Source organism: Pinus tabuliformis, chromosome 9 (genome assembly GCF_031772625.1).
Source record: "Pinus tabuliformis cultivar Carrire ecotype Pingquan chromosome 9, CPIR1, whole genome shotgun sequence".
Lineage (NCBI taxonomy): Eukaryota > Viridiplantae > Streptophyta > Pinopsida > Pinales > Pinaceae > Pinus > Pinus tabuliformis.
In genome coordinates, this window is record NC_142307.1 from 317088362 (window position 1) to 317102908 (window position 14547).

The following is a 14547-nucleotide window of genomic DNA, read 5'->3' on the forward strand; positions in this document are numbered from 1 at the left end:
AACCAACAACAATTCTTTGCAATGTACAAAATTTCAGCCTCTGGATCTCTGGGATGAGGGATCCATATATAGATGTATGCAAGGAGGATGAGTCAGCTTATGATTTGACTAGTGTCTTCTCTCTGTCAGTTCTTGCTTCCACTTGGAGACTGAGAGCCTCTTACTCATCCTTGGTCGAATTCAGTGAGGCAAGTGTCATTGGAGAAGATTCTGGAAGCTTCCATTGTCTTTCACCTCGCGAAATGGCACTGCCATTTGTCATTTCCCGCTCAACGCACCCTGGTAGTGCATTTAGGTGCGTTGCAATGCACCTAGCTAGTGTATTTGGGTGCTATGCAACGAAGCTAGCCAGTGAAGCAGCTGAAATGATCCTGATTTGACTGATTCTGAGCATTTTCTGGTGGAGAACTTCTGGGAGAAGCTGTAATTTGTTGACCTTGTTCCTTTAGGGGCCGGAACAACACTTTTAGGGACTTAGGATCCCTTGGTTTAGGGACATTTCATGCTTGGAGCTGCAAGGCACAAAAATGTCTATAACAGTTGCCTCCTAAAGTATGAGGCCGTTAATCGGGTGAAATGCTTTATTATGAGGATCCGAAGTTCTTTCATTGCTGGGAGGAGACCTGTAATAAGATACAATACAATACATTGTCTTCATACTATTTTTCATGATCTAGCTGAGGCGGGCATTCCCATGCTCAACTTTATAAATTCATTCTCATGTACATAGGACAAACAATCGTCTGATGGTAGATCGATGATTCTGATAGAGCCATCGTCCTTTTGGTAGGATGATCATCTGTGCTGCAATGTTGTACATTTCAATGTCTTTATTTTCCTGAATATATATCGCAGCCCAGATGGATGAAACTAGATCTGGGGTCTTCAATCTCATCCGATCTTCACTCGAAGTACAAGTCGATCCATGTGAGAAATGTTCTGAAGTCGAACATGGAAAGCCATCGCTTGATTACCAGTCAATGATGCAAACTGTTAACAAGCGCGAGAGGAATCACCGATAATGATAATGACCCTCAAGGTACTACAGTACAATTCACGTGGTGTGAATAAAGGACTTGGCGTCAAACACCACGTAAAATCTTTCGGTCAAAGGCCATTGATGTAAACCTGTCGCCGGAAGTGAGAAACATGCCATTAAGGCATGCAAGCTTCAAAGTACTGAATGTGGTGTTCCTAGATCAACTTCTTGGATAATGAGCTGATGTCGACAAGAAGCGATCCATTAAAGGAGGGCCTTAATGAATCCCACATCAATGACACAGAACAGAGCAAATGATTTTGATGGAGGTGAAAACAATCTGATGATATATGGTTCAGGATGGCGGTCATGAAAGAATGAAGTATAACGTATGGTAGTGGATGGGACACAGGTGACATCTCTGGATGACTTCTCTTGAACATGTCGGCGACACTTATGTGATGGATTGGTAGCATTAACCCCAAATGTGGATGGTATGGCGTGACCATGGTGATGTGACCGGTGAATGAAACAACCCAACCCGACTCGGACACGAAGTGGAAGTGTCATGTTCAAGAGCGACTTGCTACCAATAAAGATTCTTTGAGTTTTCTTCCCAATTTTTCCCGAGTCATTGCTGACGAGTACCTCTTTATTTTTGTCAAGCTTGAGGAGGATAACATATGCTTGTTCTATAATTTTCCCTTCGGGCAAACCCATCGCTATGTTTTAACAAGCCTAGCGATAGTGAAACTCGTTCTCGTCTAAAGACAAGTTTGTCGCTATTAATCTTTTTAACGAGTTTAACGACAAAGATAACTCGGTCCTTTTCATTTTTAGAGAGTCTGAAAAGGTACGTAAAGGTAATTCCAAAATTCCTTTTTCGTCATCTAATCCCTTAAGTCCGAAAAAGTATAAAACAATATAGAAGGGATGAATTTTCGATAGTTTTAACGAGCCGAACAAAATAAGCGCTCGATCTTTTTGCGCAATAATCCCTCAGGTCCAAAAAGATTAAAATCTAAAGGAGGGATAGCACTTCTTGTCCCTTTAATGAGCTGGAAGGCCAAGGACTCGGCAATCTTTTCATATTTTACGAGTCAATTGAAAAGAGCTTAAAGAAGACTCGTCTTTTGAGGAACGAGTGATAAAACGGGTAGCAGCTGATTCCAGGTAAGGTTTGGAATTTTCCAATCACAGCAGTGTCACAAGGATGGCTAGTGAAATCACTCTTCGCAGCTGTTCCTCAAAATGGGTAAACAATCAAATGGAGGTGAATGATCGGCCAATGGAAAAGTGGAGGTGACGGTGCAAACACGACCAAGGCTTTAATGGCTGAAGTGCTACATTCACAGTGGTTATTTACCAGGGAATAGTTCATTTTTTAACGAGCTTAAACGCGGGTGGAAACATTTGCTCTGTCCGGGTTTATTTTTTAACGAGCTTGAACCTCACGGTAAACACTGCTCGATTAATCCAGTCATATGATAAGAATGTCTCATATAAAAATGGCAATTTTTAGAGTTTTGCCCCACATCCTTTCTTTATGCAAGTTAGGAAACGACCAATCCTACAAGTTTAAAGGGTTAGAGGTCCTATAAATTTAAAAAATAAATAGTCACTCTTCTCTTGCACTCCAAAAGGTTTGCATGCCCCCAGGTATAAAACAGAGTTTCAAGGTTGCCCCTTCTTTAGTCCGTTAAAACATTTGTTTTACTGAGAGAGGCCTACCTCTTACAAGTTACCCAAAGATTGCTCTATTCACACAACAAACAAAACAATTCTTCGACGATGACTACCGAGATAAACAAAGGTGAGCGACGATGCCCACCAACTCACATAACTTTGACAAAAGAATCTTACTCTAGAATAACCCCTCTTCCAATCACGGACGGGGTACAGACTAGTCATATTCTCCCGCGGAAACCTACTCTATACCCGAAGTCTTCCTGCCGAAGCAGACCAGGATGCATGCCCCCTGGGTTTCAGTCATATCCCTCCGAATTACTCGAGCTCATCGGGAGGACGGACTAGGGATTGAGACATTTCTTGCGTGAAAATACCATTTAGGGATGGTATATGACTATTTGCTATGCGTGATCGAGGAAATGAAAGCTGGTCCACGAGCTTGACCACTCTTCATTCGTGCGGAAAACACATTACTCTAAAGAGTGAGGAGACAATGGCGACCATGCAATAAATATAGTCTCGTCCGAGGAGTAGGTTATAATCCAAGGGTCCTTGAACAACCATTACGTTCATGTGAACTGTCTTCCTTCTCAATGTTATGGGCACATCGGGAAGGATCCCTAAAGGTCTACTGGTTCCTTTATCAAAGCCTGTCAGATTTCTCATTTCAGGCAAAAGTGATGGTGAACCAAGCGCTTTCCAAGCAGTCAAGGAAAGGATACTCACAGAAGCCCCCTCATCTATGATGGTACCAGCCATAACCATTCTATATATTTGAACGATAATTCGGAATGGTACACTTGCTGGTAAACGGGGTCTGCCTAGTTGATTCCAGTCGAAGGAAACAACTAGGTTGCTTGGCGGTGGGACCGAATAGATGGCCGGGTACGGCTCTGACGAACTTCCTTCCTGTAGTAAAGGAACGGGTAAATTGCCCCCTTGTTCGTCGGAGTCTGTGTTTATGAAGAGAATTTGGATGGTGTCATCCTTGTTCTCTTCAGTGATGGTATCATCTGAAGATGAAACCTCTGAAGGCAAGACCGGGTCAACTACCGCCTCGACCTTTTGACTTTCGTCTGGTATGGATCCAGATGGTTTATCTTCAATGATAGGCGCTTCAGCCGACCACTTGAGCGGGCCAGCTGGATTCTCAACTAGCGATGGACTCGACAAGAGTTTTTTATATCCAGGAGGAAGTCGTAACGGTGAAACCGAATGATCATCCAAAACTCTTTTAGCTTCGTCCAAGAAGGGACAACGGTGGATGGCATGATTGCCTTCGCACAGTTTACAAGGAAATCTAGCTTTCCCTTTTTGTCCTGGGGCTTCACTTTCGCTAGTTGACGGTGTGCTTTCAACATGATCATCAGAAGTTGATGACACCGGATTGTGCAAATGAGGAGACCAGTCCCTTAGTATCTGAGGGATGCAAGGACAATCTCTGTGAAGGTGGTCTCCTTTGCAAATGACACATGGCGATTTAGGCCTGGTCGGTGCAGTGTGTGGATTTTCGTTAGACGACACTCGTTTTCCCCCATTCACTTTTGGCTCCTTTTTCTTCTTCTCTTTCTTCTTCTTTTCATTCTTCTCCTTAGGAACTTGGCTTTTAGCTTTACCAGCTCCATCAAGCAAAGAGGAAGGAGGAGAGGAAGAATTAGAGGAAGTAGAAGGCTGGTGGGCAACTCTGCACTCGTCTAATTTCTGATTCGATTGTTCAGGAATAGTGGTGTTCTGAACGACATTGGTTGAGAAGATCCATACTGGCAAGCCAATTGTTAGTCCTGGAAGCAACAATGTGGCCATATGGGGTGCACCAACATCTCCCCAAGAGGAGAAGGGACTAGGATTTCCACCAAGGGGAATTCCTTGGTTGGTGGACTCCATTTTCTCAACCTAAGATCAATGTAGGAAAGGGGTAATGAATATTCCGCTTAAAATAAATTTTTAGACGCTTTGACACAACTTGGTTTTTCAGTTTTTAAGAGTCGAGAAAAAACAAAAGATGACTCTAGTCTCCTTCGATTTTTAATGAACCTGAAGTGACAAGTGTTCAGATGGACCTTTTTCGTTAAGGAGTCTGAAAAGGAACGAAAGGGACTGCTCTGGAGATCTAGCTAGAGGGAGTACCAAACCAATCGCAAAACTGCAGAATACGTTTTACAACATGGTAGTCAATCTTCCCGAATGCTGTGTTCAGTGCATTGCGATCGATAGGGCGGCAGACACGGCTTCCTATGGATAAAGGATTTAAGCCTATAGGGGTCTCCCAATATATACTCGAGGGTACGTGGGAGCACAAGTCCGTACTGGCACTTATAATCTTAAAGTGGAGGAATCACCCAACCATCAGTGAGGACAACAGTTACCAGGCTTTACGACACCAGAATACATCTCTAGCCTAGACCTCTAAATGTTGTGCGTTAAGTTCCAAAGTGTTGTTAGATTCATTGAATTTATTTTAAGTTGATCTTTCTTATGAAGTTTGCCTTTTGGGTTCACCACGAGATGTAGATGTAATTCCTAAAATGCAATCTAAAGATGATAAGCAAACTTTTATCTCTTTTCAGCAATGAAAATCCTAGCTACAAGGGGAAAAGAAAGACACAATCTTTTCACAAATAGCAAAGAGCACACTGTAAATGCACTTTCCTAAATCAAGCCAAATAGACTGCCAATATGCAAATTCACATGTGCATGTATTTGTTTTTCACTTTCTTAATATTGATGCCTAAAAAGAAAGTTGATGTACAAATCTAAATTCGCTTTCAAGTGACAAACACAAACAAGCTTCTTTTCGAAATCAAAAGGTAGAGACGATTACGACACTTTATGATTTTGAAATAAATACTCGTTTCGACACTAGAAAGTCTCAAATTCAAACCAAAGGCAAAAGTAAAAGCATAATCGACTGTCAACAGCAAATAAACTTTCTCCTATGATCAAAATCGACCCTTGCGACAGATCTAAATCAAAGGACGACAGTATGACTATTCTAATTTTGCAATGGAAAACTGCAAATGACGCAAAAAACACACAAAAACATCTACAGTTCTTTTGTACAAAGGAGGCAGAATTATAGCAAGGAAAAGGGGTTTTTAAACAGACACATACACTGATCACAGGCTGCAAAAATCAGAGACAAAACTGGAAAGTATGAAGCACAAGAACCTCAGCTGCACAAGGCTAGTCTTATGAGCACACCTGTAACATAGAGAAACTGGATTGCAGTGCAGGTTGCCCTCTCGGGAACTGCGCTGAAATGCAGGAACTCTTCACAGTACCTGCGCTGGGGCAGAAATGAGAATTTTATCCGGGTTCTGGGTCACGGTTTACAGTTTAGTCTTTGGTTTTTGGCCGAGTAAAAGCAATCAATAATGCACAATCGGAGGGTAGATCTAAGGGGGGTCTAAGAGCTATCACAAAGGGCAATCAGATCATTTGTGAATCAGCTGTTCAGATCATAAACAGATCCAGTGAATGGATTGAAGTAGCAGATTTCTACTTTGCATTTGTTAATGGCAAATGCAGTTCGATTTACTACTTCTAAGTTTATGAAACAAACAACAAGAGAAACACAAACAAACTAACTAGACACGGTCCCCAGTGGAGTCGCCATTTTGTTACTGGGAAAAGTGTCTATTTAGAACGACTCTATCCCACTAAAGTGTGACAGTTACCTTAGAAACAAATAGAGAAAACTACTTTTGTATTTCCTTTATGAATTAAAGATAGAGGGGATAGGAAGAACCGACCTGTGTATTGCGCTATTCATTTGATCCAATCCCTTTGTTCTTTGACAACTTCCAGTTACCTGCTTCCTTACCTGCCCAGCTTCACCAAGTTCCTGTAAGATCACAGAAGAAGAAAACTATACAAAGACATGGATCTATATTCATAAAACGCTTAGGATCAGATTTAAGCTAAACATACAAATGTAACAAGCATCAATGATACACAAGCATGTAGGAGAAACTCAAATAGTTTTATTGATATAACAAGAAGATCCAGGAGGAGTTACAACCGATGATTCCTGATCCAGCATCAACCTCCCAGCAAAGAAGCCCCTCTTCACCTCCAACAAAGCATAAATCACCCAATACTCTTATATCTATCTCAAAACCAACAACAATTCTTTGCAATGTACAAAATTCCAGCCTCTGGATCTCTGGGATGAGGGATCCATATATAGATGTATGCAAGGAGGATGAGTCAGCTTATGATTTGACTAGTGTCTTCTCTCTGTCAGTTCTTGCTTCCACTTGGAGACTGAGAGCCTCTTACTCATCCTTGGTCGAATTCAGTGAGGCAAGTGTCATTGGAGAAGATTCTGGAAGCTTCCGTTGTCTTTCACCTCGCGGAATGGCACTGCCATTTGTCATTTCCCGCTCAACGAACCCTGGTAGTGCATTTAGGTGCATTGCAATGCACCTAGCTAGTGTATTTGGGTGCTATGCAACGCAACTAGCCAGTGGAGCAGCTGAAATTATCCTGATTTGACTGATTCTGAGCATTTTCTGGTGGAGAACCTCTGGGAGAAGTTGTAATTTGTTGACCTTGTTCCTTTAGGGGTCGGAACAACGCTCTTAGGGAGTTAGGATCCCTTGGTTTATGGACATTTCATGCTTGGAGCTGCAAGGCACAAAAATGTCTATAACACTAACTCTATCAATATACCCTTCTTACATCCACCATTGGGTTTTGTCTCACGCAAAGTCATTTCAAACTCACATTTCCTAACATATCGCTCATAATACTGGTGTGGTATTTAGTCCCTGGGCCCACGCAAGCTAGCACAAGTTACATTGCAATGGGGTAGCCCTATTCCTCCTAAGGAAAATATGATGCCCCCTATATAACATGCCCAGGTAGCCCCTACAGCACAAGTAGTATCGGTACCAACGCCAGCTAAGGAAAAACCAAAGGAAAATAAAAAAGGCGCAAAGGCGGAAGCCCCAAATGCTCCTTCCTATAGGGTCCCTCAACCCTGTGCCTTGTGTGTAATCACAGGGCACCCATCAACAAGTGACCTAATTTAAAAGAGCTCAAAGCACTACTACATGCCCCAGAGGAGCCTGTAAACCCTCCAATCCCTATCAAGAGGAAGAAAATACCAACACACCTTAAACAATTATGCATTAATCATGCATGTTCCATTTCACAGAGTAGGAGAATTATATCCATCATTTTGCCGAACTTCCTCGATACTCGGATGCATTAGTTGCACTCACCCAATCCAATTCCCCATTACTCTACTCAGAGGATGGGTCTAAAAATATTTGTTACATCATAAGAGAGGAATCTTCTTGCTCCTCCCCTTCACCAAGTCTATCAACCTCCACCCACGATCGAAGGTGATCTCAACAGACACATACCACAATGTCATCTACTTGTTCTCTATGTGATGCATTAGAGTATTTAATCAATAAATGCTTTGCATTATGGGTCTCGAACAAATTATATCTAGTTCCCCACATCACCCAAACATTGAGATCAAGATACAAGCATCACACTTGCCAAATTTGTGTTGGAAATGATCATATGTGACACTGTCACCATATTTCTCTCTTCCGTCCATTATTAGGATTCATGCAACAATTTATAGTGATGAATTATGATTTGGCTAGAGTCCATACTGAACCATCAAACCATTCACCACCCACCGGGAATGAAGCATCTAAGTCCATTCTATGTTTGTTTGAGGAGAAATTACAACCAACAACAAAGTAGGGTCCATGTCACCACATCCAACTTCACCACCACCAAAACAGATCGGAATCTCCATATTGTAGCTAGGCATCAACACCCCGTACTATGAGGTAGGGAAGTAAAATCTATACTAACACTACTCATAGCAATGAGGCATGCCCCATGTTATATACAGTTAGGCATCTTAGGATTCAAAACCAGTATCATATGGGAGAAGTCATCCTTTCTCCTTGTACACCAATAAGATAGCAAGAGCTTCCTCCTAGTCAATCGTAGTTACACATAACTTAGATTCTACCACCACCAAATGCTGGCGATATGCAACAACATATATGATTTATTTCCTCATCTGTAGGAACCATGATCTAAATTGTTTTCTCGTAATTGTTTGGTGTGAGGACCACAAAATCCACCTCAAGAGTGGTACCAACTCCGATGATGCAGAACCACCCAATATGCACCTTATCAACCTCTCTGGGTTATACGATCTCAAGTGACAAATCATATTATTTCTTATCTACTAGCACAACCAAGACCACATTTCAGTTTCAAGAGCTAGCACACCCAAAATCAACTCTGGATAATCATTTTCATTTAGATGAGGATATTCATGAAGCCATGACATAACTTGAATATCCTTAAGATGGTATGCACCATCGGGTATAGCCACGACATTACCTCCCTTGGATGCACCATCGGGTATAGCCACGACATTACCTCCCTTAGATGCACCATATCCACGTCTGAATATGCACTTTTCCCGTGGTAGCTAAGAAAAACCCAAAGGATTGCATGGAAACTATGAAACTCTTGACATGTCTCCCACATGGTCATCATAGTTTACCTTAAAGGGTCGTACATGGGACCCCTCTATAGCCTACCTAACCTAGAAACTACAAAATTCACAAATGTTAGGGAAAAAGATCTTAGTTGTCTCTTCATGTGTGAATTCGGGGTACTAAGGAAGACCACAATGGTGAGAAAATATCCAAGGATTCTCTCTACCTCTACAGCTCAACAATGCAAATGAGTGATGTTTGGGCCCCTTAGCCCTATCTATCACCATTTTTTCCATCTCTTCGGGTCCATTACATAAGCTTGGGGAACCCACTAGGAAAATCAAAAGAGATGCAAAGACCAGTACCATGACATCTTCATCATGGGACTCTTCATTCCAGTAAATGCAAAAACATTTTTTTTGGCATGTCGCACACTCAGAAACTCATGTTAGGTACTTCTCTAGCTCTTTAGATCTATAACATTTAGTATATATGTATGTCTTGAACAATGCCTTCCCTTGGGGTATTGGTTTTATCCATTGCAGGAACATCACACATGATCCACTTCAACCAACAACTCATTAAGCAAATAATACAGCAGATATCATTATCCACTTAGCGTGACTGACTCATATAGAAACATTTTCTATTGTCAGTTTTCACCAGAGCATGGTTATCATTGATACTTAGTGAAGGGGTTTTTATCTACTCATCTCTGCAACAAGCTATCCTCTCTCCCAAAAAGTTGATCAAACTCTCCATGAGAAAAGAAAAGGTAATGTATTTCAGTTATAAGTTTCCTCCTAACATCATACATAATGGGGCAATTATTAACACCAAAAAATCATACACCTGTTAGTACAATCCAGAAGGCAATAATAGTGTACAACAGAATGCACAGGTTGACGTTTCCTAACCAAAAACATTATGAAGGTAAAAAAAAAAACAAAGTTCTCATAAGGTCCAAAATTTACAAAGGAAAAAAAATTAAGGTTATGCATTTATTTCTTTGATATATGTGTGTATGCAAGATAAACTCCAAAAGCCACGGAGTTGTAGAAAACGATGACTCAACAATCCAAGACCACTTTACACACTTGGCACTGATTTTATGACATTATTTCAGTCCAGTAGAGTCGAGTTCGATTCACCTTGGAGATATGTAGCCTTCAGTGGAATCATCTTGTCCTACTCATGTGACTTTATCATACATGTGGCAAGAGAGGGAAGAAGGATTCAAAATTTTTCTATATAAACAAGCCATGGGAGAACCAAAACATGAGACATTATAATGCTGGTCAAATTTTTTTTCGAGCAAACAACCATTGCATTGTTGAAGCCAAGGAAGTGAAGAGCACTAGCATTTTGGTCATATTTCTTCTAAGCAACCCAAAATCTTAGTGAGAGAAGAGGAATCAACCATTGGAGAGTCTTCACATTTCTTTTAGAGAGAGGATAAACTTGCAAAGAGATTGATGAAAGAAACCCCCCTGATGAGGATTTTTGAGCTCCATAGCTCAAAAAATTCTCTTGAAGAGTATGAGATTCATCTATTTTATTAAAGCTATACCACCAACAATCAATACAAGTATATTTTTCCATATATTATTGATGTGTTTTATCCATTTGAGCATTGTTTTGTTTATGTACCTCTTCATTTAGTTTATGATTATGTATGCATTTCTTCTACAATTTAAAATGTTGTGTTTATTTAAGTCTCTCCAGTAACATCACAAATTTTGAGAGTGATCCTTCACAGGGAACAATCCACTGTTAAGCAGGTGCCTTTTAGTACACTTTTTCTCCTAAAACATTACTACAATAAGGAAGGTCGCAAGTTAATTCAATAAAAAATAATGATTTCGCATATTTGGATTTTTCAAATTCCAAATCAAACACTTGAAGCATGATAATCCATTTGTAGTATTTCCCCCCTAACACATTTTGAGTAAGAATGTGTTGCAAGGGGTTCCAATGAGAAACGAGAGTGGTTTTGTGCAATAGAATATACTGATGAAAATGTTTCACAACTTGTACAATTTCCAATGCCAATTGCTCCACGTGTGAATATTTAATATTGGAAGTGGCGAGGTTCTTACTAAGATAGTAAATAACATGTGAATCATGTGAATCATCCTATTAGATAGATACCATGTAAATGGTACCATTTGAAGCATATAAGTAGAAAACGTAGTGTCGAACATAATCTGGGGGTGCAACAACAAAGTAAATTAACACATTTTTAAAATAATCTAATGTTTTTTGTGCGATATCATCCCAAATAAATGGAGCCCCTTTCTTTAAAATTTGAGTGAAACCTTTAGTAAGCTTAGTGCAATTGGGAAAGAAACGATGTGAAAAGTGTGCCTTCTCTTGTAAACATTGGAGTTGGCATAAAATGGTAGGAGGTAAATTTAGAATGGACTTAACCTTCAAGAGATCAACTTGGATCCCTTGCTTGGATATGATGAAACCTAAAATAAATCTAGATTTCACACAAAAAACACATTTATTTGGATTTAAGTGAATATTGTAATGTCATCATAGGAAAATAACTTGTAAAGGTCTCAAGTGATCTTGATGGTGGATAGAATGTATGGGTAGATCATCAAGACAGGTTGTACAATATGCTTAATGTCATTGAAGGCATAATAAATAACTCGTTGAAAAGTAGCACTAGCATTTTCAAGTCCAAAATTGAAGCTTTCAATAGGAAAAGGTCCCCCGACAAAAAATAAAAGAATCTTTATGCTGATCCAATGGTAGCATATATGTTTTATTATAACCAGAAAATCCATCACTAAAGGAGAAAAATTCACTGCTTGCAGGATCATAAAAAAAATTGTCGATAGAATGGGTTCGATAATTATCTTTAGTACAAGCCTTATTTATATCCCTATAATAAATACATATGTGGATCATAACCTATTTATCATTGTCAAAACAATATTAGAAACCCAATTGGTTAGAGGTACAAGATAAATAAAACCTACTTGTAGAGTTTTTTCAACTTTATCTTTGAATTGCGGTGGCTTTTAGTGGGTGAAAAAGATGAAGTTTTGTCAAAATAGGCTCACTATCAAGATATGTCTTAGTTTTTTGATTGACAATCCGTCGGTAGATACTATGAATTTATTTGTAGCACCAAGAAAAAATACGACAAAATTCTTTAAATAGGGTCGCATAGATTCATAATTCTTTAGGAGAATATGAGGCAACTATATGAACATTATCCATGATCCCATATTTTATCAAGATATCAATTGTGATGGTTGTGGATATGTTCCTTAAATTCCCTTCCAATGAAACATCATGGATCAAAAATGGAGTTTTAGGGTTATTGATTATCTTAGGTAAATTCTTTGTTTCAACTTGACTTTCAAATTTCTCAAGATTAGGGAGAAAGTGATAACAATGATGACTATCATCCCATGGAATTTATCATAAAGAAATAATCTCAATGATACTTTCATCAGTAGGAAAAATATCATCACATGGATTAAGAGATGTAGTGGAAATGAGCTAAGAGTATTGGGAGTATTGTTATAATACCATACTCATTTGGTCATTGGCATTAGAGGTAGGTGCATAGGAAGAATGTATTTCTTCCTAATCGAATTCAATCTGAATAAGCGACATTTGGTTGCTATAGTTTTCATATTGTGATGGACTAGAGATTGCCCAAGGATCATATGATTTGGGGGGTCCACTAGTGCTAGTCAAAGGAATGTTGATATGAGCGACACAAGTAGTGTTGGATGGTGGAAGTGGAAAATTTTGAATTCATAATGAATATTTCCGAAGACCAAAACCAACATCCTCATAAGGAAATGAGGATTTACCCAGGAGAGTTACATTACCATTCGTGCGTGAATAAGAAGAAAATTAAGTGAGATTCTCTACCATGACTATTTTTCCTTGATCAGGGAAGCAAATAACATGAAAATGAGTAGAAAATATAGCATATATATTTTAGGTCAAACTATGAGAAAGTAAAAATTTATAACCGAGAGGTATGTCAACAACTTCTACTTTGATTGTTACTATTTTAACTTCTAATTCAATAGGTAATTAATTACAAATTCCATAGGTTTTAAATCCTATACCATTAAATGATTTTAATTTTTTTGTGATTGATTTATTGAAGGAGATCCAATGCCTTTCCAACACCTTAAGGACATTATGCGAGTTGAGGCTTCTTTGCCAATGATGGTACGAAACACATTTTTTCCATGCCCAAAAACGTAAATTTGAAATGCAAGTTGGTGAGGGAGCCTTGGTACATGATTTTCTAAGTTAAAGAGTATCAAGCCAAAATAATATGGATCAAATCCATTTATAGCCAACAATAGTCCTCTTCACTGCATTGGGAAACTTTGATGGAATTTGAGGGCTTACATCACAGAAGAAGCTTGAGCTAAATATTCTACAATATTATAGTTTTGAGTAGCTCAAGTATGTTGACAAAAGGACTACCTACCAATAACACCCTTTTGAGGGGGTGAAATAACTGTATCAAAATTTTTTCACTTGATCTGTAGATGACCAAAGGTAGGTGGAGTAGATGTGGAAGGTTGATGAGGAACACTTCCAGTATGAGGATTATCATTTTTGGCTCATGTTTCCACTGAAATAGTCTCTTAACACATGAGTATGTTAGAAGTTCTTTGAGGGGTTGAGGGTTAATTTTGTTCAACCATTTGAGTTTGTTGAGTAGAAAATTGGTTTGTCAACATAGCATGTGTTGTCGAAGCGCCTTTGACAAAATCAGTAATGTTGGCATGATGGAGAAAATCCTTAGTGTAATGATCATTGTCAAAAATAAGACAACGATAATGAGGTTTACACTTCTATACTTTCTTATTGGGTTTTGTTTTGGTTTTTTCTTGTTGTGGCAAATTTTGTTTAGCTTTACTTTTTCCCTTTTTCTTACTTCTAGGTTGCTAAGATTTACTAGTTGATGTGAATTAGATTGTGTTAATCTCAGCAGTTTTAACATGACTATTAGAAATTAAATAACATAGCAATGCAACAAAAATACTAGAAACAATGAAAAGAATAAAACAAGAGAGACAAAAATATATGTGGTTCATCCAATGTGGGCTATGTCCACAGAGAAACAACCAGTCCTTCATTTTATATTGTCCCGAAAACTAAAGGGATACAAGCTACAACACATCTGCTATAACTTACTCTTCACTCTCACAAAATCTCCTCTCTTTTCTCTTTACATAATAATACAAAGTTTCAATATAATTCCATCATATAAGATAAGGGTTTCCTTCTCGTAGAAAAAAACTAAATTAACATAATTTCTATGATCAGATATTTCACTGAATGAATGGTCTAGATTGATTATGAAAGTATAATATTTTACAAGGCAATTTTCTAAAA